At 39.6% G+C, this 27,024-nt stretch overlaps 1 non-coding gene across 1 annotated transcript; it reads right to left on the bottom strand.

Moving 5' to 3' along the window:
• Positions 1–5,255: 5,255 nt before the first annotated feature.
• On the bottom strand, positions 5,256–5,361 carry LOC118488507. The gene has a single exon (XR_004885048.1). It is a non-coding gene; the product is annotated as a small nucleolar RNA R71 (small nucleolar RNA).
• Between the last annotated feature and the right edge of the window lie 21,663 nt (positions 5,362–27,024).

Below are 27,024 nucleotides of genomic sequence, written 5' to 3'. Positions count from 1 at the left end.
TTATCTTTCAATAATCCGACCCTTTAGGATTGTATCCTTGCTGACTCAAACTACTGGGTTGAGGGTAACGTCGCCTTCAAAAGAGGGGCCTACTACAATAACTAAGATAATCTCTTAAACAAGTGCAAAAGTGCGAAAATAATCAAAGGTTATACTAATACACGTGTCGGATCCAAGTGATTCATCTTGTCTATCTGTTTTTATTTTATTTTATTTTTCAGCATTTAGTTAGTTTTTATTTTTCTTAGTTTAAAACATTTTTCTCACTTTTTGATTTGGTTAGACGTTGAGGATAAACCGGTACTAAAAGCTCTTGTGTCCTTGGACGACCTCGGTATCTTACCAACACTATACTACGTCCACGATGGGTGCACTTGCCCATATGTGTGTTTAGTGTTAGTAAATATCGTGTTTTATAAATTTAAAACTTGGCTAAAAGTGTAAAAAGGGCTTAAATACTCATCAAAAATATAACACACTTCACGCACATCAATAGGCAAGATGAATCACTTGGATCCGACTCGCATTTAGTGTCCCCTTTGATGTTTTCCGCACTTTTGCACTTTTTAAGAGATTATCTTAATTATAGTAGTAGGCCCCTCTTTTGAAGGTGACGTTACCCTCAACCCAGTAGTTTGAGTCAGCAAGGATACAATCCTAAAGGGTTGGATTATTGAAAGATAATTAATTAAGTTATTAATGCGTAATGTGGTAGGCCCCTCTTTTGAAGGTGACGTTACCCTCGGCTAAGTGGTTTGAGTCAGCAGGGATACAATCCCAAGTAGCCGGGTTAATGTATTAATAGTAGTTTACATATGAGGGGATCAAGCCATTCGCACCCCCGCCATCCAATACCAGTGGGTATTGAAGCAGGTCCTAGTAAGCTTAACCCAGATCCTTGCGGGATCTATACACTGAACAAGGCAAGAACCTTACCAAACCATTCCCTTAACCCCCGACCAGGTAGCCAACATATCTCTATATAGACCGTAGAGATATGAATGGTGTAAATCTTTTATTTTATATAGACAGCTAAATAACGCCAAGACACCACGAACAAATGATAAGGAAGTTTCATCTTCAACATAAGAAACTAGTTATTAAAGTCATTAATACAAAACCAAATAAAAAGTGCGAAAAGATTAAAAAACAAAAGTATTACACTAAATGCTTGTCTTCACCAAGTGATGTAAGAGACTTAGGCAAACATGGCCTTTGATTGTAAAGAACTCTTACTATCAATCTTGGATCCCAAGACTACTACACACACTCTATGATGGATGATGGTGGTGGATGTGGGTGTTGTGATGGTGGTGGAGTGTGGGTGAAGTGGGAGAGAGGTGGTTTGCCAAGGGATGCTTTTGAAGTGAACCAAGCACCTCTATTTTTAGCCTGCATAGAAGCCCGGACACGGCCCCGTGTCCATCCACTTTTTCTTTCTTCATTAATTGCAATTTTTCTGCATTAGCTCCACATGCCCCCGTGTCCGCTGGGCACGGCCCCGTGTGAAGAAACGTATCTGTACAATCAAGATTTTCTTGGATTCTGCGAATCTTAGAGTTGACCATGGTCGTGTTGAGCTGGGCACGCCCCCATGTTGGGAAATAGAAGCTTCTACAACTTTGTCTTTTCTGCAGATACTTGAGCACGCCCCCGTGTCCGCTGGGCACGGGGCGTGTTCAGCCTTCTGATCTCTCGTTTTTGCTTGGGAAGATGCTGTCGAGGGGTCGGGCATGCCACGTTTACTCCTTTTCTTGTAATTATGTTGGATTTTGTTGCATATTTGCTTCTTTTGTTCATTTATGCTCATTTAATGCTGAAAATACAAAAGGAAGACAAAAGCACACTTTTTCCAACATTAGTACTTAAAAAAAGGTTAGTTTTATGCCTCATTTGATGTAATTTATATGTTGCATTTTACACATATCAAATACCCCCACACTTGAATCTTTGCTTGTCCTCAAGCAAAACTCTTTATAATGTGGCTTATACTCCCAAATAGAATGGGTAGAAGAGAAATTTTTGGGCTTGTCTCAGTGTCGGGATTCCAAGATCTTCATTAGGCTTTATTTTTATATTATTTACAATCCTATTCGTTATGATTTATTTACAACGTTTCATAAGAGAAATTATTTATTTGGGCATAACATGCCTCTTTAAAATTCCATTTATATACAAGTTCACATACCTCACGGGAGATCACCCAACACTCGGCCGAAGATGTATTTTCGTGAAACACTCGAGAGCGGCATGGAACTTATTTCTACCATATGCTTACCAAGCAATCAATCTTCCTCCTTTTTAACTATAAACCTTTGTAAATATCAAGAGGACTTGGGGAAGGGTTAGGCTTGGGTTAAAGGTAGGTGGTTTTGGGTTAGTGGTTAGTAGAAAAGGGCGAAAGGCGTAAAAAGCGTCGGTCGTCATAAAACTTTTTGTTTTTGTGACTTTTTATTCAAACGAAGCATTTTCAAACAAAAGTTTCTTTTGAGGAACCTGTTTGTTTATTGCTAGGCTTCATTTTTTTTTTTTGATAAGGAAGTCACATGAAGGCCGAGCTTGTTACTAAAATAAAGGGTTTAAATTGAAAAAGGGTTTTTGGTGGGTAAAGGGTGTTTGTTTTGTGGGTTTAGAAATGAAAAGGTTTAGGCTCAAAGGGGTTAATGGCGGGTGGTCCGTAGGACAACCCTTAAGTGCCTTAAAAGGATTAAAATCCGATGCTATACACGGTTATTTGCTTGAACTTGGTAACTACTAGATGTTTGATGTTGCAGGTGCTAAAGTGCATAAGAAGTGGGTTTTATGAAGCTTGGACAGGATGTTGGAAGTTGTGGAACAAAAATGGAGCATGGAAGATGTTACAAAGAGAACAAGGAAAAAAGCTCCAGTCAGTGCCGTAGCCTCCGGCTCTGGCCGTAGGTCACGGCCTCCACTTCTCAAAAGTCCATCGTCGTAGCCCAAATTCAACATGGTGTAAGGAAACAATTGGCACCGTAACCTACGGCGCCGTATGGATTGTTCTTGTAGCTCACGCATTTATTGAGCATTTGATGATGTTTTTATGGTCCTGTCATGGTATTTCGGTTACACAACATTCTAGAGATGATTTTGGCTACACTTTGAGCTTGAAGACAATTGTTAATCATTTGGTTTTATGTTTTTAACATGTGGGAAGATCAAGACCTTGTTTATGATGTTTGTTCAAGCCATGAGTGGCTAAACTCTTTATGATTGTCTTTAGTTGAAGGTTTGTAAGACTTTATGCTTTGATTTCCTTATTTCTAGAATAACAAACTCTATCTTTATGTTCTGTTTGTTATGGTGTGTGATTAGTTGTTAGTAAAGTGTTGATTCTTATGTTAAACTAGTTTGAAACAATACATTCTTGGTGCCGTTGGCAATCGACATATCATGGGTATAATTAGGCTTGGGTAAGGGTAATTGATCATCGGGTAACAACCTCACGTTCTAGGAATCTGAGTACTTAGTTCCCTTTCATCACTACAAGTAATCACACATGAACTATGTCTATGTAGTTCTTTCTAGTGGAATGATAGCATAAATGCCAAAACAAACCGGAAACTAAAGATGGTCATTTGTTTCTAATTTGTTTACAACCAACACTTTCATTTTGCAATTAGAATAGTAATCTTAGTTTTAAAAATCAAATCAATTAAACCAACTCTTGAAATTTACTTGAATTGCAATTAGTTTAATTTTAGTCAAGTTAGATAAACCTGTAAATTACACATATTCCACAAACTCCCTGTGTTTAATACCCACTAATCGCTATCTATTAGTAGTATTTGGATTAAATTTGATTGTGACCACGACATCACGTCAAATTTTGGCGCCGTTGCCGGGGAGTAGTGCGCAACGTGTGTTATTTTTGATCCTTTTAAGTTTGTTATTTTTCTAGTTTACGCTAGGTGTGTTAGTGTGCAGGTATTTACAGGTGCATGCGTACTAGAAGCTCTCACAAGCTATCACCATGTGCATTTGATCCAGAGATTGAACGAACTTTGAGAGGAAACAGAATTTTGTTAAGGGAAAACAGAATCAGCGGTTCACCAACAACACCTACTACTCCAATTACACCACTTAGATACATGGATCCACCACCACCACCACCCACTACGGGTGAGCTTACACCACCTTTAATACCATCATCAACACAACCTTCACCAAATACCACCATGCCTAACACCACTACCGACCCTACTCCACCACATGATGTTACACCAACCAACACTACACTACCTTTACCATGACTAACACCACTACCGACCCTACTCCACCACATGATATTACACCAACCAACACTACACTACCTTTCACTACCCAAGTTGAACCTACACTTACCTTCAACCCTTCTACTACAATTCCACCATTTTCCCATTTCTTCCCAGCTTCGGGTCAATCATCTTTAACCTATTCAATACCACCAAACTCAACCGTAGTTCATGCGACTTCTACATATCGACCACCGAACCAACCGGGTTATCAATATTCATCTTTTCCATTTGGCCAGTCTTCGGGTATAGGAGGAGATGGATACGATGAGGGGTATGAAGAAGAGTATGGAGGATATGATGAAGATGGATTCTATTATAAGGGTGATTGGGGTAATTTGGGACCTCAAGGAGGAGTAGGTCAACAAAGTCAACCATTGCAACGAATTCAAGACGTGGGTAGGCTACCGGTTGGGGTACAACATGTTCGGCCACAAGGGGTACAATTGCAACGTCCTACACCGTTACAACAAATTCGACCACAAAATGTACAACCTCAATTCCAAAGGCCAATTCAACAAGGGCCTATTTAAAGACCAATGGTTCCTATACGTCCAAGAGTTCGTTTGGGTGTACCAAGAAGACATCTTCGAGAGAATGCAAGAGGTATAGAAGCACATTTCAGGCCGGTAATCACTCATAATCCTTCACCGGTAGTTATTCCTTACAATGACCAAGGGAGGACGTTTGAAGTGAGAACCAATTCATTACAAAGTTTGCCAAAGTATAAGGGTCTAGCAACGGAGGAGCCTTATTTTCATTTGGAGGCTTATGATTCGATTTGCAACACTCTTGGGAGTCAAGAATTTTTGGCCAATGATGTTAAATTGGTACTTTTCCAATTTTCTTTGGAAGGCAAGGCGAAAAAGTGGTTCTACACATTACCTTCGGCATCTATATATACATGGGCGGAAATGCAACAAATCTTTTTGGATGAATTTTATACCGCTCAAAAGACAAATGATGCTAGGAAAGGGTTGAGAAGTTTTCAACAACAACAAGGTGAGATGTTCCATGAGGCATTTGAACGGTTCAACATGATGATCAAGAATTGCCCTCATCATGGGATAGAGTTATGGGAATTGATGAATGCTTTCCATGAGGGGTTAAGTGCCGAAGATGCTCGCGATTTAATGTCTATCACAAATGGTACTTTTGGTACAAACTACGAGCATGACGATTGGGAATTTTTGGAGCAAATGGCGATCACGTCAAAAAGAAAAGCTCAAGCATCAAGGAGAGCACGACCGGCCATTACCCGAACTCAAGTGCACGCGGTAGACGATGATAATGTTCAAACTTCTAATCAAATTTATGATGTTTGTGCAATTTGTAATGAGATAGGGCATGCGGCTGAAAATTGCCAAGGAGTTGAAGGGCAATATGAAGAGGTGAATGCATTGCAAGGGCAAGGAGGGGGTGGTAGAAACTACAACATGAATTCTAACACTTACCACCCCGGTCTAAGAAACCACCCAAATTTTCGATACAGGAATTCCTCAAATCAAGCCAACCCGAATTTTCAAGGAAGTCAAGGTGACTTTGGTTCGCGTCAACCTTACAATAATCAAGGTGGATATCAAGGTGGAAACAATCAAGGGTCAAAGGCAACATCAAATGGGTCAAGAGCAAGGGGGTCTTTGGTTGGAAATGAGATGATGGAGATGTTAAAGACTATGCAAGCGGAGATGCAAAGGAGATATCAAATGGATGGCGCGCGCATGCAAAAGGATGAGGCCTGTGATAAAGCAATTCAAACTTTGACCACCCAAATGGGTCAACTCGCAACCGAAGTGGCGGAATTGAAAAAAGGTAAAGGCCAATTACCAAGTGACACTAAGGTAAACCCGTCTCATAATTCTTCTAGAGCTAATAATGTTAATATTCATCATGTAAGTGTTTTGAGAAATGGGAAAGAGTACAAAATCAATCCTTCACCGGATTTGGTTGATGGGGTGGTTAAAGATATAACGGGTCAAGAAAGTGAGGAAGAAAATGAAACACCTAACATTTCTTCTAAAAAAACCCAATTTTGAAAAACCCAATAATAATAAAGAAGTAGAAAATAAAAATGAGGATGGGGGATCTAGTCAAGTACCATTTCCCTTGGCTTTATTAGATCCGGGTAAGAAAAACTTTATTTCAAAACGGGGTCCTCAAAAGGAAGAGATGTGGGAGGTTTTCAAATAGGTTAAATTAATCTTCCTTTACTTGAAGCAATCAAACAAGTACCCACCTACGCCAAGTTTTTAAAAGAATTGTGTACTCAAAAGAGGCAACAAAAAGTGCCTAAATTGGTTGATTTGACGGAGCGGGTAAGCGTGGTTTTGAAAGGAGATCTTCCTCCTAAGCTACAAGATCCGGGAACGCCTCTCATTAATATTCAAGTGGGAAATTTTCAAACTGCAAGGGCGTTACTAGATCTTGGGGCCGGAGTAAGTATTCTACCGGGGGGTTATATGACCAATATGACTTTGGTCCATTGAAACGGGTCGAGACAACGGTGGTATTAGCCAATTTGTCTCATAAACTTCCTCGGGGTATTGTGCGGGATGGTATAGTAAAAGTGGATGAATTTTATTATCCCGTTGATTTTCTTGTGTTAGACTACTCATTTGCAGACCCAATTCAACAACAAAATGTTATTTTGGGTCGGCCGTTTTTGAACACCGCACATGCCGTAATTGATTGTCGATATGGTACGGTCGACATGACATTCGGTAATAGAAAAATGAGATTAAATGTTTTTACTAACGGTGCTAATTCTTTTAGTGGTGATGAGTGTTTTCTAGCAGATTTTATAGATGGATACGACCCGAAGGAGTATGAAGAAGAGATTTTGGAGTCGTGTATGTGTGATGTTTCTTTGCAGGTTCACGCATGTGCATCGGAGGTGGAGGAAAAAGAGCAAGAGGCTCTAGCGGTGAAGGAAGGAAGACCGCCATGGACCCACCAAACGGAGAATTTACCGGTGGGAATCGATTCCGGTACAAAGCCTTCGTTAGAATGTCCACCGAATGTGGAATTGAAGGAGCTACCAAAACATTTGAAATATGCATTTTTAGGGGAGAATGACACCTTACCGGTAATCATTGCTTCCAATTTGGCGGTAGCTCAAGAGGAGGAATTGTTGCGGGTTTTGAAGGCTAATAAGGCGGCAATTGGATGGACGATAGCCGACTTGAAAGGTATTAGTCCCTCCATTGTCATGCACAAAATTATTACAAGTGAAGATGCAAAGCCAACCCGTGAAACGCAAAGAAGGTTGAACCTGAAATTGAGAGAAGTGGTCAAGAAAAAAGTGATAAAGTGGTTGGATGCGGGAATTATTTATCCCATTTCGAACAGTGCATGGGTAAGTCCGACTCAGGTAGTGCCTAAAAAGGCCGGCATCCAGGTAATAAAAGATGAACAAGGCGAGCAAATTGCCACCCGACCGGTCACCGGGTGGCGAGTTTGCATTGATTATAGAAAATTAAACGCCACGACCTCCAAGGACCATTTCCCGTTACGTTTCATTGACCAAATAATTGAAAAACTTTCGGGTAAAAAATATTATTGTTTTTTGGATGGGTATTCGGGTTATAACCAAATTGCTATTCACCCAGACGACCAACACAAAACCACGTTTACATGTCCATATGGTACATTTGCTTTTCGGCGAATGCCATTTGGACTATGTAATGCCCCGGCCACATTCCAAAGATGTATGATGAGTATATTTTCGGACATGGTCGGGGAGTCTCTTGAAGTGTTTATGGATGATTTTTCCGTCTTTGGCCCAAGTTTTGACTCCTGTCTTGAGGAGTTAGAAAAAGTTTTGAAAAGGTTTGTTGAGACAAACTTGGTGCTAAGTTGGGAAAAAAGTCATTTTATGGTTCAAGAGGGTATTGTGTTGGGTCATGTGATATCGGACCGAGGGATGGAGGTAGATAAAGCAAAAATTCGGGTAATTTCAACTCTACCCCCACCAAAGAATGTTAAGGGGGTGAGATCTTTTTTGGGACATGCGGGGTTCTATAGAAGGTTTATTAAAGGGTTTAGTGTAATTACAAAACCTTTATGTAACTTGTTATTAAAAGATGTCCCTTTTGATTTTACTGACGAATGTTTGCAAGCGTTTAATGTTTTGAAGGAACAGTTGGTGAAAGCTCCTATCTTGCAACCACCGGATTGGTCGAAACCGTTTGAAATTATGTGTGATGCTAGCGACACGACCATTGGAGCGGTTTTGGGTCAAAGAGTTGATAAGAAGCCGGTGGTGATCTATTATGTAAGTAAAACTTTGTCTGAGGCGCAACTGAATTACACCACAACCGAAAAAGAATTATTAGCGGTGGTGTATGCCTTGGACAAGTTTAGATCCTACATTTGGGGGAGCAAGGTGATTGTGTATTCGGATCATAGCGCGGTCTGATATTTGATGTAAAAGAAGGATGCAAAGCCCCGATTGATCAGATGGGTGCTTTTGTTGCAAGAGTTTGATTTGGAAATCCGGGACAAAAAGGGTTGTGAAAATGTTGTTGCAGATCACTTGTCCTGAATTCCATTAGAAGGTGTTGATGACCCGAGCGAGATTAATGAACGGTTTCCCAATGAGCAATTGTTGGCTGTTTCTACTTTTGTTACACCTTGGTATGCCCACTATGTGAACTATTTGGCCAAGGGTGCAATTCCAAATCATTGGACGAAGAAGCGAAGACAACAATTTTTGAGCCAAGTCAAACAATACATTTGGGATGAACCGGATTTTTTTAAAATTGGACCCGATCAAGTTATAAGAAGATGTGTTCCAGACACCGAAGTATTAGAGATTTTGACCCATGCTCATTCTTCGGCATGTGGAGGGCATTTTAGTGGGAACAAAAAGGGTTATCGGGTGTTGTCTTGTGGGTTTTATTGGCCCACAATCTTTAAGGATTCTTGCGAGTTTGCTCGAAATTGCATAAATTGTCAAAAAGTGGAAAGCATTTCAAAGCGGGATGAAATGCCTTTACAACCAATCTTGGTGGTGGGGGTGTTTGATGTTTGGGGAATAGACTTCATGGGTCCTTTCCCAAATTCAAATGGGTTTTTGTACATATTGGTTGCGGTTGATTACGTCTCGAAATTGATTGAAGCTATCGCTACAAGAACCAATGATCATTCCGTTGTATGCAAGTTTGTGCAATCTAACATCTTTGCTCGATTCGGTGTACCAAGGGTGATAATTAGTGATGGTGGTTCACACTTTAAAATTTTTAATTTTGGGAAATTGCTAAAAAGATACAATGTGAACCACCGAGTTGTTACACCGTACCATCCGCAAACAAGTGGACAAGTTGAAGTGTCCAACCGTCAAATTAAAGAGATCCTCATGAAGACAGTTCGAACGGATAGAAAGGATTGGTCAAGTAAACTTGACGATGCGTTGTGGGCATATCGGACGACCTACAAAACTCCAAGTGGTACCACTCCTTATCGGATTGTGTATAGGAAGGGGTGCCATCTAACAATGGAGTTAGCACATAGAGCGCAATGGGCCATCAAAACTGTTAATGCGGATTATGATGAAGCGGGTCGAGTAAGGAAGTTGCAATTGAGTGAAATTGAGGAGATTAGAGATGAAGCATACGAATGTGCATCCACGTATAAAGACAAACTGAAGAAAGTTCATGATGCAAAGTTAAGAATGAAGAACTTCGAAGTGGGTCAAAAGGTGTGGTTGTATAATTCAAGGATGAAAATGTTTGCGGGAAAACTCAAGAGCAAATGGATGGGTCCTTATGTCATCCGAAGAGTGGGAAGATTTGGTGATGTCGATATTCAAGATGAGCAAACTAATAAGCAACAAACGGTGAACGGGCATCGGATTAAACCGTACTTGGAAGGCAACGACATCAACAATCTTGAGCTCGACAAAGTGGGTTACATTTTACGCCCATTGGATAATGAGTAAGCATAAGAGGCCCAGGTTTGGTTGTGTACATATGTAATTTAGTTTGTTTTGTTTTTGAATAAACTCCGTCTCCATTTAAAACTTGTGTTCGAAACAAGTGTGGGGAAATTCGTGCGAATTTCTCTAACATAGTGTTGAGGACAACACGGTTTTTAACGGGGGGTAGGGGTATAATTTTCATGTTTTCATAAATTATAAAAATAAAAAAAATAAAAAATAAAACACTTAAAATAATTTTTGCAAACAAAAATCAAAAAGGCCAAAAACGCCCAGTTAGCGCCGTAAGCTATGGTACACGGCGTAGCTTACGGCGGCTATTAAACAAAAACAAACCTTACGGCCCAAATAGCCTGTCTTACGGCAAGAAAATGTGCCCAGGTCTCACCGTAACCTACGGTGAGCACCGTAGGTTACGGCGCGCAGGTTTTTTCTTGGGGGACTCATGCGTCAGCGTTTCATATAAAAAAACTTTAAATCCGAAAATAATAATAATCATTTAATGAAAATCAATAACCCCCAACCACACAATTACCCCCATCGACCCCATCCACATATTCACCTTTCTTCTCCATCTTCTTTCTCTAAGAACCCTAACTCACCTTTACCTTCAAACCTCCGTGACTCCTTCATCTCTCAACCAAATCAAGTGATTTTTGAGTTGATTTTGACTAAAATTTCACGAACATTCAGATTGTGGGTAAAGATTTGGAAGAATACTACATTTGCTTAGTCGAATTTCGAACCCTAAAGCCGAAAATTTGGGGGTTTTTGTGGGTGTTTGCTTAAAAATGAAGTGCTTGTTATTTTCATCCTCCACCAGGTCAAGGTATGCAATTTCCTTTCATTCTTTGAAGTACATTGCGGTTTGTAAGTTTCCATTCTTGTTTTTGCTTACACACTTGCTTGTAGATGATAGATGATAGGATTTTGTTGAATTATTGAATGTTTGGGTATAAATGTAGATGATGTCTAGTGAAAATTTTTGGAAAAATTAAAATTTGCAGAGACATCATGCCGAATTTTTGTTTGAAAGGATAAATATTTGGTGTTTGTACATCTATACCCATAATATAAAGCAAGTGTGGGGAAGTTTGCGAAGTTGAACTAACATGAATTTTTGTGTGTGGTTTATGAATGTGTGTAGGAGATGGTGAGAACAAAGGAGAAAGTGGGTGCAAGTTCCTCAAGTCAACCGCAAGGGGAAGAACAACCAAAGAGGAGGAGGTTGACTCGAGTTGGAGACCCGGACTCGGAAGAGGATGCTCCTCCAAGGGGTCCAAAGCCGGAATGGACATCCGGTTCTCTTCTCAATCAACCCGAGGAATGGCGAGCGGATTTGTTTCATGAACAAATGAATAAGTTGCAACAAAGGAAAGAGGCTTTTATCTGTTAAAAAGAGATTGTGGATGTTGATTTCGGGCCTTTGGGGGTAACGGATAAGTTCAAGGCTTTAGGTTGGGAGGCAGCTCTAAAATGCTATGACAATGAGATCAAGACAATGTATGATGAACAAGTTCAAGAATGGATGGCCACGATTGAATGCCCTCCATTCAAGGCCCCAAGCAAGATGAGACTCATTGGAACGTGTAACAGGGTTAAGGTTGAGATGTCATACGACTCTTTACGCCGCATTGCAAAGTTTGATAGTAAGTCGTCAAATCAATACATTTATCCAAGCCTTAAAGATCTTTACTTCGAGCCTGAAAAACACCCCCAATGGTAACATATGCTCGACTATCTTTTTCTCCCGGGCACTACACATGGGAAGTTGTTTAGGAGGAATTTAAGGATTGAGGCGAAATTGATGCTAGTGTTCTGCATGCACAATGTTATTCCACAACGGGGTGATAAGATGGAGGTGAGATTTCAGGAGGTGCTGGTTTTGTATATGTTGATGCACGGGTCACCCATGGTTCCCTTTCGGTTCTTAGTATTGAACAATATTTGGATCAGCCAAAATAGTGGTGAGCGAAAAATTGTTCCCCATTGCCGACTGATTACGACGTTGTTGAAGAAGTATGGGGCAATTGGAGCCGAGGATAAAGGCTCATACAAGAGGTTTAAGATAAAGGCTCATAAAAGAGGTTTAAGCCATTCGATATTAAACATTTAGGGCCGGGATGGGACTACAAAGAGTCGGAAAGGTACCACAAGTTGAAAACCGATGGGAGAAGGTGGAGAGCGTTGAAGGTGGATGCTCGTCCACTAAGACCGGGTGAGGCCGATGAGCCTGAGACGACTGATGAGGAGGTTAGTGGAGATGATGACTACCGTGAGGACACATTCGCGGTTGATGTTCCGATGGGGGGCGCTGGCCCGAGTGGTGTTCATGGAGCAGGAGTACAGTCGGGGTATGTTGGTAGTGCATTTGACTATGCACAGCAGCCCTATGATCCTTATTGGGCTCACACGGGGAATATGGGGCAGATTATTGAGCAGAGGCAACCGCCTACTTTTGGTGATTGGACTGAACCCAATCAAATGCTTTTTGATCAGCAGACTTATATGGGGGCTAGCATGGAGAGAGCTCTTAAACAGATTTATGATAGAAATAAGCAATGGAATTGAGCTAATATGTATGCCCGCCAAGAAGAGATGAACAATCGCTACCTAGATGACCGCCAGAGACGTTTACATGATCAGTGGCATGCGGGCCAACCACTTGAAGCGGACCCACCAGTTGTGGATTATACCACATTGCCACCATATGATGGTAGTGCGTCGTATCCCACCCCACCGTTGCATCATTCTCAATGGGTGGATCTACACGCCATGGGTCATCAGCAGGCGAGTCAAGAGGGTGAACAAGGCAGCAGCAGCAGTAGCAGTAGCGGAGCATTTGGGTTTGGAGAGTGGAATGACATGATGACTTCCATTTTCGGGCCTCCGCAGCCAAAGTACTACTAACCAGGTCGTATCTCGCTCCTTTGTATATTTGTATATATTTTCATGTCTTATGTTTATGGTTGGGAGGTTGGGTGGTGTTTATGTGATTTATGGGATGTGCTAGTGGTGGTGTGTTTTTAATTTTCATAAAAAAATTTAAAAAAAATACAAAAAGAAATTTGGGATTTGAGAGTATTAGCGAAAGCTAATGTTTTTGGTTAAAAGTGATCTTCCCTTCAAAACCATACATTGGGACAATGTATCCCAAGTGTGGGGATGGGGGGAAATTTTTAAGAATTTAAAAAAAAAATTGAACCCAAGCGAAAATTGTCGAAATTTGAACACTTGATATTGTTCCACTTGACACACCGACACCCCTTTCTAGTCATTTCTTGGTGAGAGTTTGAGCCACACATGATTATGAAAGATGCTTTCTTTGTTTTGAGTGGCGGTGTGTGTTTTGTGTTAATAGAACTTGTGTACGAATTCTTGTTGAAGCCTAGGATTAGCATGCTTGTGAAAATGATAGGGACTTTTAGGTAGCCTCGTCTAGATGTGTGAGAGTGTGGGATTGGTGGGTTGGAGCTCATACGTTACATATATGAGCTTGGTTTTGTGAGGGGTGGGGGTTTGGTCTTTAGAAAGCGATGTTTGAGCCTTATACCATTCGGTTGTGACCCAAACCTACTTCCTACAAAACTTCACCTATTGAGATGACCCGGTTTAGGAGTTTAGTTTGTGATTGTTGATGTTCTTGTATATATTGTTGAGTTTTATGTGTTATGAAAAAAAAAGAGAGAGAAAAATATGAGAAAAATACAAAAAAGAAGTGTTTAGTTGCAATAGTAGTTGAGAATGTTGAAGAAGTTGTGTATATAGTTGATGTTTGCTTTGTTTAGTAGTAGAAATAAAAACCGGGTCAAATCAATTAGCTACTTGCATATATATCCCACCATTTTCCTACCTTTGCACATAGCCCCGTTACAACCCGTAAGTCCTTTTGATTCATAAGCATGCTAGGTATTTGATAGGAGGAGACTTGATTTTTATACAAGCTTATTGTCGCACAATCACACATTTGCATTGAGTGTTTTAGCATAATGTGCTAATATTACTTGTCACCGAGAGTTTTTGTGAGGGGTGTGTCTTGTGGTATGATAAAAGGTTAGTAGAAGGACGGTACATTTTAGCTTGGTTTGCATGATTGATCGCTTGTGGTTATGAAATGGTTTTTGAATGAGTTGCTTGGGACAAGCAACGGGTAAGTGTGGGGATGTGACGGGTGGTCCGTAGGACAACCCTTAAGTGCCTTAAAAGGATTAAAATCCCATGCTATACACGCTTATTTGCTTGAACTTGGTAACTACTAGATGTTTGATGTTGCAGGTGCTAAAGTGCATAAGGAGTGGGTTTTATGAAGCTTGGACAGGATGTTGGAAGTTGTGGAACAAAAATGGAGCATGGAAGATGTTACAAAGAAAACAAGGAAAAAAGCTCCAGTCAGTGCCGTAGCCTACAGCTCTGGCCGTAGGTTACGGCCTCCACTTCTCAAAAGTCCATCGCCGTAGCCCAGATTCAACACGGCGTAAGGAAACAATTGGCACCGTAACCTACGGCTCCAGTCGTAGGCTACGGCGCCTTATGAGGATGCGGTTGACTGTTGACCACCGTAAGCTACGGTACACGGCGTAGCTTACGGCGCCGTATGGATTGTTCTTGTAACTCACGCATTTATTGAGCTTTTTATGATGTTTTTTTATGGTCCTATCATGGTATTTCGGTTACACGACATTCTAGAGATGATTTTGGCTGCACTTTGAGCTTGAAGACAATTGTTAATCATTTGGTTTTATGTTTTTAACGTGTGGGAAGATCAAGACCTTGTTTATGATGTTTGTTCAAGCCATGAGTGGCTAAACTCTTTATGATTGTCTTTAGTTGAAGGTTTGTAAGACTTTATGCTTTGATTTCCTTATTTCTATAATAACAAACTCTATCTTTATGTTCTGTTTGTTATGGTGTGTGATTAGTTGTTAGTAAAGTGTTGATTCTTATGTTAAACTAGTTTGAAACCATACGTTCTTGGTGTCGTTGGCAATCGAGATATCATGGGTATAATTAGGCTTGGGTAAGGGTAATTGATCATCTGGTAACAACCTCACGTTCTAGGAATCTGAGTACTTAGTTCCCTTTCATCACTACAAGTAATCACACATGAACTATGTCTATGTAGTTCTTTCTAGTGGAATGATAGCATAAATGTCAAAACAAACCGGAAACTAAATATGGTCATTTGTTTCTAATTTGTTTACAACCAACACATTCATTTTGCAATTAGAATAGTAATCTTAGTTTTAAAAATCAAATCAATCAAACCAACTCTTGAAATTTACTTTAATTGCAATTAGTTTAATTTTAGTCAAGTTAGATAAACATTTAAATAACACATATTCCACAAACTCCCTGTGTTCGATACCCACTTACCACTATCTATTAGTAGTATTTAGATTAAATTTAATTGTGACCACGACATCACGTCAGTTAACTAGGGGGATTTTGGGTAGGTGGTAAAAAAAAAGAAAAAATAATGGTGTTGAAAGAAAAAGGGTTACTCTCATTTACTTACTTGGGTTTAAGTTGGTAAGGACCGGGAATGTATTGTCATGGCAAGTTCTAGAGTCGTAAGAAACCAAGCGGTTATTCACACAAGAAACGAAAGATGAGCATTTAGTTTAAAGATGTGTATTTAAACTCACTTTTTGTGGGAATGGGTTTATAATGAGATAGGTATATATAATCAAATTTTAACTAGATTTGTCATGTCGTTTCATAATTTTCTTATGTTGGTTCTTTTTATCACGACGCTATCGGTTGTAAATTTGTAAAAATATAACCTTTTTAGAACTTGTTATTCCCAACTTAAACCAAGACAAGTAAAAAAAATGAAAAGTTTTTGAAAAAAAAAAATTTGGGGTGTTTAGCGGTTCCAATAGAGTTTTATGTAAGGCTTGTAATTAGGACTTGCAAAATTCAAGGTTTTAGCATCCCCCCCCCCACACTTAAATTACACATTGTCCTCAATGTGTCCCAAAAATAAGTTTTTAGGTTGATTGAATGTGTAAAAAGGTGTGTTAAAAACAAAAATTTATATTACTGGGCATCTGGACACGAGCCCGTGGTGACCAGGCACGGCCCCGTGTTCATATTGCCAGTAACAGAAAGTAATAGAAGGATGGGCATGGGGGTGTGTGATCGATGTCGTAAGATCGGTCAAAAATATATTATAAAGTGTCCTAATCACCTTTTACTAGTAAAGGGCAAGTAGGGTGTCGAATCCACGGGGAATCAGTGGAAAGTGTAAAAGTTCGTTGTTTTAATTATCATCTACTCCTAAACTAATTGCTTTTTGCAGTTTTGAGAATGATGGTGAAAACAAATATAAATTAAAGTTGTAAACAATTGTGAGAGAAGGACCAATCTCCGGGTTTTCAGGTTATGCAGAAAATCAGATTACTTGATTACGACTAATCGGAAATCACATAGACATGATCCGTAAACTTGTTTTGATAAATAAATAATGGATAATATATTTGATTGCAATGATCCATGATCGAAACCGAAAGATTGATGCAAATGAATAGTAACCCAACTAATTACCAATTTTAGACTTCATAAACATAATCCAGTTCAATGATTAAAGGTTTAAAACAATGACATCCTAGAATTTAATTCCGGTTGTTGATGAACAAACCAAATAATTGATGAACAAGAATGATTACGATAATCAAATATTGTTTAATCAAAACAAAAATAACAGGAACGACTAACCGAAAGTTTAATCGAATCCTAATCCAAAAAGTTGTAACAATAAGCAAACCAAAGTTTCACGCATAAACCCTATTAACGGAGACGGTCACGGGACGACTAGCCACTCATGACGTTCGAACAATCTTTCGAAGCTTGGTAGAAGGATGAAGTCATAATCGATTTGGTAGTTGATGGTGGATGTGCGGATGACTAATGGTGATGATGTTGCGTGATGAGTTTGAGAGCCAAATCCTCTTGCCAATTGTCGAGCGTATGGAGATGTCTCCAAAAAGTCGATGGTAGAGGGCCCCCTTTCCACTAGGGTTTAAAACCCTTATAAAAAAAACTCACGTGCATTCAACTTGACACACCCATAAGTCACAATTGATTCCGTAAACAGCATGTGCATGTTTCTGTTGACTTTGTGAATACCATGCACGAAACCATAGGTCACATGTTAATTCCATAAACCACATGTGCCTCCCAAAGTCCCACAATTAACTTCTGCATGATTTGATGATGTGATCATGTGATGTAGCCGCCACTTTGCATGCTTGTTGACTTACGCGGATCCCAAAATTGAGTTGTGGTGATGATGATAACTTCTCACAACACAAATGCATGTGTGTCTCGAAATGTGCTTCCCCCAATGCCTTTTGCATGTGCACTCTAGCCTTTAGTGTTGTGATGATATATAATGTTGATGTTGATTTAATAATAGCCATCACTTTTATTCACATATCCTGCTTCATCGTTAAACGCCATAACTTCATTCATTTCATGCGTTTAACCTGCAAACATACAACCACTCGCAATAATCTATTTCTAAACATATAATCATATAAAACCGCATAAAATATGTAAGATAAGCACTTAAATATCCATGTCTGACACTCTCCATCACATCCCCACACTTACCTTTGATTGTCCTCAAGAAAACCGTTATGGAACTACTCATCATAGTAACAACACCTCTAAACCCCTATACCGACGCAACAGATTAAGTCCCAAGTCATACCTGTTCCATAAACTAACATAATCGAGATTGACAGTCCGACAAGCAATTGATGCAATATATAAAGCTTAAGACTTGTCTATTCAAAACTAACATGCTTAGGATTCTAACACATGCTACACGCCCCTCACAATCAACTCTCCTCTCGGTTTAACAACTGAACTAGCGTGTAATGTGCTAGTATGTATAACACTCAAAACCAAACATGCAATTATGTAATCATAGGCTTGTATAACAATCATACCTCCACTGCATCGTATATCATGGCATATATCAAAAGGACTTTCGGTTTTGGGCTTAGGCTAAGGGTAGGAAATTTTTAGCTTATATTTATATGTTTTATGTGGAGAACGAGCAAAAGACCAAACCGTACAACTTTATTTGCAACACATAACGAACTTTTGGGTTGGTTTCTACCCAAGAACATAAACGATATTCACAAAACTTCTATTTTTGTTTTTTTTTCTTTTTCTATTTTTTTTCTTTTCTTTGTTTTCCTTTTTTTATAATATGTCGTTCACGGTTGGTATCAAACAATTCATATTAGGTGGACAAACGAAAGGTAAATAGGCTCAACAGGGTTACTAAGGGTGATAACTAGGTAAACACAAAACAAACATAACGGGTGTAAGGGATGTCCTTGTGACAACTGGCACAAAACTGGTAATTTCCGTACATTCTAATTTTTATTAAATGACTGCAATTATGTGCTTTAATGTCAACATTATCTGATTTCATACAATACAAGTGAATTCATGCACGTTTTATACTACCAAATATTGCTTTATGCATTAACGAGAGCGTTGCGTCAGAAAGACTAGTAAACTCACCGGTAAGACACAGTGTGTCAACAAACCCGCAGAAAGCAGTTAGACAATAGAATTGGAGCCTAGGTGTAGGTCCAACGTCAAGAATACACGAAAACCCAAAAGTCCATACAAGGGTTAACATATAGACTTTCCGGGGACTAAAATATGCACTAAAAAGCACCCGAAACGCACTTTAAGTGCAAAATTTTATTAAATTCAGCTCAAATCAGCTTTTTAACCTCAAAATATCATGCAGAAATTATGATTTATCATCCTGAATATTTCCCTAGGTGTCGAGAATTGTAAGTGTCACAAAAGAATACTTAAAAGGCACTAAACGGTGCAATTTATCACTTTAACGAACCGGTATAAAACCGAACAACCGGATATTACCCGGAACATCAAAATATTATTAGAAGTATTGTTATGACATTACCAAGCTAATTATGATGCCCGAACACCCTAACACAATATATAATATCAAATATACATAAACACTAACTAATATACTTAGATTCCTAACTAAACACTTCACTTATCATCAAAACCCAACTAGATGCCCCCCCCCCCACCCCCACTTGGGACGGTTACAAACATGGCCCCACACCAAAATTTTCTTTGATTTAATTTGATTATTATATAAGATCATGTTGGAAGATTTAGAACATAATATACATAGGGTAAAGAAATGTTGGAAAACTATTATAAGTAACCATAGGATCACCATTCTCTTACTTCACAAACACCGTCACCTCCTTCCTTCCCTTCCCTTCTCCTCCCTTCAAGCTACGGCCCAAGCACCCCCTCTCTACACTTTCATTTTCAATCCATCACCATTCAATCCAAGCATGTTCTAAGGTGTATGGAGCCTAACTAGGAAGGTTGTAAGCAACGGAATTGGAAGGACCTTCCTCTAGTGCTTTTAACCACTCACTTTCTTCCTTGTTCATCTTCTTCAATCTTGTGCCACTTCCCTAGCCATTAGAGCTAGTAGTCACGACGCATTATAAGCAAATCCGGTGAAGTTTACGACGCAAGGAACGCAAAGTTGTGAGTTCATGCACCCCCTTTTTCTTTAACTGTTTTTGGATTTATAACTTCGGGGGTGAAATACATGTTACAAATATTACAACGATTATAATGGTATGATACAAAAACAAGAAGCACTCTTGGTGATAACTAGTACCAAGTATGGTGCGTTTTAAGACATGATACGGGAAATCGTGTCACGAATAGGGTACCATAAGCACCATTAATCGTGTACATACTTAGACCGCAGAACAAAAGGTTAGATCTAATGGGTTTCAGGGCAGCCCCACTCTTGGTGACAACTAGTACCGAGTAGTGTTTTTGTGTCTCCATCGTGAATCGACAACTAGAAAAATGCCTATGGTTTGGTGACTTACTATGTCGTGTCACATGTTAATGGCCTTGCAACCCATTAACAACTTAATACATACATGAATACTTGATTTATATATGAATACTTGAATTAAACAAAATACATACCATGTTTTTTTTTCATACAAAGTATACAAACGTACAATACAAGAACTGCATGAATTCACACCAACATTATGTTGACGTTTTTCCAAAACTTACATGTATTTCAGATAACTAGAAGTGGATGTGCGCGCGGCCTTACTCATGCTTGTGGATGTCGCTTATGTTTATCTTTAAATAAAGTTGTAAACTTTTAAGACAATATTTCATGCTATCTCGCGATATAAACGCTAAACTTATGTTTTCAAATTATGAAATGTTTGGTATTTGAAGTTATTTATGAGCATGTAGTATGTTTATCTTTCGTATGCAATGAGAACCTTTCATGATCACACCTCGTGCTTCCGTCGCAGAAAGGGGTGTGACAGATTGGTATCAGAGCTGCGATTGTAGTGAACCAGGATTCCTTCTCGAGTCTAGTCTACAATCTCTAGGATCCTATCACGAAAACAATTTTTCAAAAAGTTTTCATTGCATAAAACGTCCCGCGACATCCACTACCTGAAACTGTATACGAAGAGTCTAGAAGAAACACTACGAGACTTAGGGTGCACTAGGGTAGCACTTGTCTGTGATTATGAATTACTTGTAATTATGTGTATACGTATACTAGAAGTAGAATGTCACACGTATATGTGACTTTGCCTGAAAACAGTGACCTATCTGAAGGAAGAAATACGAGGACGAAACGAACTGTGCGGATTGTGCAAGGAGTTACGTAATTATGGATGCATACAAAATTATGGAATTCAGTGCACATAAACCACAGCAAGTCTTGTCACGTATAGATTCCCTCATGTAACACCTCGAAATTTTGTGTCCAATGATGTGTTAACACGTGTCATTTGTTTACACGTGGCATCTATAATAAATAAAGGACTAATTTTGACAAACCTTGAAAGTATATAAATTCGAGGGTTATAAATGTCAACAAGGGTAAATATACTGTATAGTATCCCTAAATAATGCTTAAACCTTCAAACGAATAAATTATAGATCGTACAAAAACAAAACGCGGAAGAAAGTGAGAGATTACAAACTACAGGGGTTAACTGTGTCAACATGTTTAATAATACCTCTGAGTGACCCTTTAACGTTCCAAAGACTTTGTAACGGTATTATACCCTCACTAAAATAATATATATGAATTTCGCGAAGTTTCGATATGAAAAGAGAAAGTTACGATCGAATTCGTAGAAGAAGGGTTAAAAGCGGCAACAGTGAAAGTTAAGGCTTTCCAATATAATTAATAAATAAACCGGGGACTTAATAATGCGGGAAATTAACACGAGGCCCCTATCGGTAAATAACCGAGGGCCAAACCGCAAAGTTACCCCTTCAAATCCGAAAGGTCAGGCAAATCATTACGAAAGATTTCGTTATTAATGGCCCGATTCTGTAATCATTATAAAAGATTTGAAAAATTCAGAAAATATAACCTTAGGCGACCCGCGTAAGGTTAAAACATAAGCTGAGGCGGGCCGCGAGCCTCCTCTATTTCGCGTCTGATCTTCTGATCCCAGGCGACCCGCGTAAGAGTTGCATGGAATGTCCATGCGGGTCGCGTACGACGCCCAGATGCAGAAATGTAGTAACTACTTGGCTTTTGGAACCTTTGAATGATCAAACACCAATGTATGAGGCATGGGCACCCTACAAGTGACCCATATCACTCAGGGGACACCTACCCATCATCATGATCAGTAGTAGCATGTTGTGTAATGATTTTGGCCTTGTTTTTGGCTATAAATAGCACCATTGTGCTCACAACATTCACAACATCAAAACTCACTCATCTGGTCATTCCAAGAGCTCTAAAGCATTCTCCTGTATTCTTAAGTCTTCCCTTGAGCTTCTGTAAGTAATCCAACCTTTGTGGTTCAACATTCGCTTAGTTTTTAGCTAAAAACTCAACCGTCGTAACTAACGGTTGTCATTGCAATATCTTGCAAATGGTTCAGTCTTATGACGAATCAAAAATGGTTATGAGTTGGTATTTATGTGGGTATTAAACCTCTAAAATGGTTCCCCCTGATCACCACTCTAACTATGTTAATTATCAAGTCAAACGTGCGGTTAAAAAGTCAACAGAAAACTATTTTGGCGATTTATGCATAATCTGTAATGTATATGTTATGGAACCTGTTTTGACAATCATAAAACATGATAATAAGTATATAAACATGTTTGCGCTCGTTTGAATCGATCATTTACTATATAGAACCGGTTCGGAGCCGAAAGTCGCAAAAGTTTGACTTTTGCTTTGACTTCAGTTCTGACCCGTTTTAGTGAGGTATAAATATACCTTAGGACTCTCTTAGGACCAGGTCACATGTTGGTATAAGCCTCTGTGGTCGGTTCATGAGTTATCCGAGTCTTTTGCGCAATTCCGTCATTCGCCTAAAAGTTGACCGTAACGGCCTTTTAAAATTAAAACGAGTATTTCGGACACGTGAACGGACCAAAACCTTGCTTATTAAATTATAAGTATGTCCCTGAAGTTTCACGTCAATCCGAGGCCTAGAACGAGAGTTATGCTAAAAGGCGCACTTTTAAGAAAGTTTTGTAATTAACGGCGCAATTAGCATAACGCCCATCTAACCCAAGTTTTCGTCACCAAAACTTTTACCCACTGTGGTAAAATAATATTTTGGGAATTTTAAAGATTTTTAATAATTTTTACCTTGCTCATAACCTGCGGTTATGGCTACGGTTCGGTAAATACCGAATATGCCCTTTTTGGCCAAAACGGGAGTTCTACAAGGTCTTTTGACCCGATTCCAGTTGCTACTGGTTTTAAATAATAAATAAAGTATTTTAAGCTTTATAAGCTGTTCGGGAAACTCAGATTTCCTGTAGAACTCGAAAATCCCTTTTAAAGTCTTTAAAATGACCGAAAAGCCCCTACGGGGCATAATATAAACTTAAACTCGTTACGGGCATTACGGAAGGTATCCTACTGATACCAAAATACTTTTAAGGCATATTGACTTAGGAAATAAGCGTACGACGCTTATGGTTAACCGTTTCGCCTATTTGCGCACACGGTACGGCTCATGGAACTAGTTTTCGTGCAATAGCCGATACGGGTCAAATTATATTATTTGAACCCCAAAATCCAGAGTATGAACTATAAACCCATATAAAACAAGTCTCTGAACTTGTTGGGTCCAAATCATACTCCATTCTCGGTTTTCGCCTTTTCGTGCGAATTAACCATATCTATATATCGGAATCAACCGGTTTAAGCTACGGCTAATACAAGGACCGTTAGGATTCTAAGAGGTTAATTAAAACCTTCGTTCCAGATTAGGAGCCCCAGTAAAAGCTATCGGTGACTTGATCTAAATTAAGGATTAATACTTGCAAAGGTAAATACTTTTGACTTATTTCCCCTATATGGGCTTGGGTTACGGTATATTAATACCGCTTGATTGAGCATTATATAATTCCATCGCTTAGGTGGTTAATTGATTAAATATGATCGGCTCATTTAAAGAGTTTTGTTGCTTATAAGCCTTTGGGGGGTTTAATGACCGTTGTCCCGGATATCCTCGGCATCATTTTACGAAATGGCCACAACCATCGACATCCCGGTGTAGGCGTACACCCGGTATAAAGTGTCGACATTAAAACTAAAAGACGTAGCCGTTGGTTTCTGTACTACGGTTTTACGCAAACGTGGTGTGTCTATAAATCTTTAACCCGGCACGACCCGGGCTACTGAACGCATAAAAGAACATGTAAAACGTTCACAAGATCATTATGAATTTTCCCAAGTTATAAAAGAGTTTGTGCCTTGTGCATTCAAATCAATTTTAATAAACATTTTCAAATGTGTCAGTTGAATGTATTTACCAGTGTAAACTGACGTATTTTCCCCAAAAAGATTAAGTGCAGGTACCTAAACGTAATTGGCTGGTATTAGCTCCCTAGCGTCGGGATAAGCCTCGCAAGCTTGATTGCAGTATCTAATGGAACAATACTTTACTTTTATTTACGATCCACTGTGGATATATCCAACCCCTGTAATACATTTTGATATTACATTCAGAGGTTGAAATTTACATATTTATCTTATGCTTCCGCTGTGCATTATATAATTGTGTGGTTTGACTATATTGTTGCCAACATCGTCACGGTAATCCCCCACCAGGCCCACCGGTGAGACACGTGGAAATCGGGGTGTGACAGGTTGGTATCAGAGCCAACATTGAGTGAATTAAACACTATCCTATTGTGTTTAATCTCAGTGACACAATTGCACATACTTGAGTCTAGACAAGAACTTAGGACAAATTCGGATTAATACTCCTTTTTGTCTTTATTTTTCGATTTGATTTTTAATAAGTTTTGGAGCAGGAAAATGCCACCTGTTATATTCCGAGGAAGAGGAAGGGGACGAAGAGGCCGAGGAGAAATCGTGACACATCACGATCAAGAAGCTGGACCATCTGGTACAAGACATCCTTCGATGACACGAAGCGAAGAGCCACAACGAAGAAGAGATCTTTACGAACCAGCGAGGCATTCCACTTCGCACAGCTCAACGCCATCCTACCGGCACTCCTTTGGGCCAGATTCAGAAAATAATCCCAACAACCCACAACCTTCCTTCATACCTCTACAACGTTCGGTTTCGCACCGAAACTACGACGACCCTAGTCCATACTACGTAGCTCAGTTCAATCCGGCTGACTACATACAGGAACCTTCAGGATTTGTTCCGCTAGGTCCACAAGACCACTTTTCTGAAGATCCCATGGAGGAAGATGAGGATCCAACTGAACCAGCTCGTGGTACGCCCACGCATCCGATAGAAGTATCTGATGGATCTTCATATCATGGTCCGCAGTATCAAGGCCCAGACAGCTTTATGGCCTTGTTTGACCGACATGAGTGGTACAACACACCATCTCATCAGACACAACAACCGAGACATCCACAGGATCCCTCTGAGGATTCACGCTTTGAGGCAGTTACGCCACCGCCTCCGCCACCGGCACAACCAGTTATACCTGATCCGCCGAGGCGTAGGAGGACCAATGCTCGTATGTCTACACGAGGAGGAGGGGGTAACCACTTCAGCACTCCTCGACATTCTAGTAGTAGCCACTATCCGCCACTACATGAAGAAGGACCTTCAAGTCCTATACAAGAAGCGAACTCCGCACCTACTGCACGAAATTCGCCACCATTTGGGTATGACCAACCCATACCAGCTTACACAGGTCCAACGGCTTACAACCCGTTTGAACCATCACAAGCACAATACAACTACGGCTATGAGCGCGACCCATATGTGGTGTCGGCTAGATATAATGCGCGCTACCCTGACGGAGCACATGGAAACATGGGACCACCGGATTACTCAGCTCATGGGTATCCAATACCTCCCAGACCTCCAGTTCCGCATCAAGCGCCACAACCACGATTTTCTCCTCCTGAACAGGAAGAAATACTCCATCGACTAGATCGTGTGGAGAGAGAGTTCGAGGAAGAGAAGAAAAGCCACCGAGGATTTCTCAAGGGCTTGGCGAACTTACTAAAGGGCAAAAAGAAGAAACGTGACCACTAGCCCTTAATAGTAGTACGAATGTAATTTCTACTTTAAAAATAAGTCCCTGTGTGGACAACTTATCGTATTTCAGTCCCTACGTGGACTTATCTTTAGTCCTTGCATGGACACCTATCTTATATTAGTCCCTGCGTAGACTTGTCACTTATTTTAAAACCTCTCTGGAGGTATGTATTATTTGAAAGACCCGTTTAGGGCAATATGTAATTGTATTTGAGATTATGGAATGTATGTTATGAGTTTTGTTTTAATATATATAAAAATAAATCAAAACTATTCCTTTTATATTGATCTGCCAAATAAAGAATCTTAAGGGGGTGAAACCTAGCTTGGGGTCTTTTAAGATCAGTCAAGATGGTACGACCTAGCTGAAAAGATTCTGATTCCCTGTTAACCTCTGTACGCATGTTAACATTCATGGCAGATGTGATTCGTTATAATCACGCACGTCATTCTTATACAATAATCCTTTGAGGATTTCAAAACCCAACTAAATGATATATAGATCGTGGGTTAAATCACCAATGAAGGTGATCAATATTATAAAGACATCCATTTAGTGATGCAATGCCTACGGGCCAGTACTATAAAGACATCCATTTAGTGATGCAATGCCTACGGGCCAGTACTATAAAGACATCCATTTAGTGATGCAATGCCTACGGGCCAGTACTATAAAGACATCCATTTAGTGATGCAATGCCTACGGGCCAGTATTATAAAGACATCCATTTAGTGATGCAATGCCTACGGGCCAGTATTATAAAGACATCCATTAGTGATGCAGTGCCTACGGGCCAATATTATAAAACATCCATTAGTGATGTAGTGCCTACGGGCCAATATTATCAAAACATCCATTAGTGATGTAGTGCCTACGGGCCAACCATATTAAGACATCCATTAGAGGCGTAGTGCCTATGGGCCACAATAATTGTCTTATAAAGACAAAAGGCAGAGGTAGTCTATGACTCTCTGTCAGGAAGAGATAAAAGAACTACGGTTCAACTCTCTATGCCTTTGATTCTCTGGAATCTCGGCCAGTATTATAAAACATCATCATGATTAGGCTTTATGCCGCCAGTACTATTTATATAGTTAAAATAGGATATATTCAAATCCTAATATTTAATGTAATAAGATAATAAGTTAACCGAATATGGTCTCTGTACCATGGTTGACAAATTGTCATAAAA

Source organism: Helianthus annuus, chromosome 16 (assembly GCF_002127325.2).
Source record: "Helianthus annuus cultivar XRQ/B chromosome 16, HanXRQr2.0-SUNRISE, whole genome shotgun sequence".
Lineage (NCBI taxonomy): Eukaryota > Viridiplantae > Streptophyta > Magnoliopsida > Asterales > Asteraceae > Helianthus > Helianthus annuus.
The sequence above is the reverse complement of the archived record's forward strand: the minus strand, read 5'-3'. Positions and strand labels throughout refer to the sequence as shown.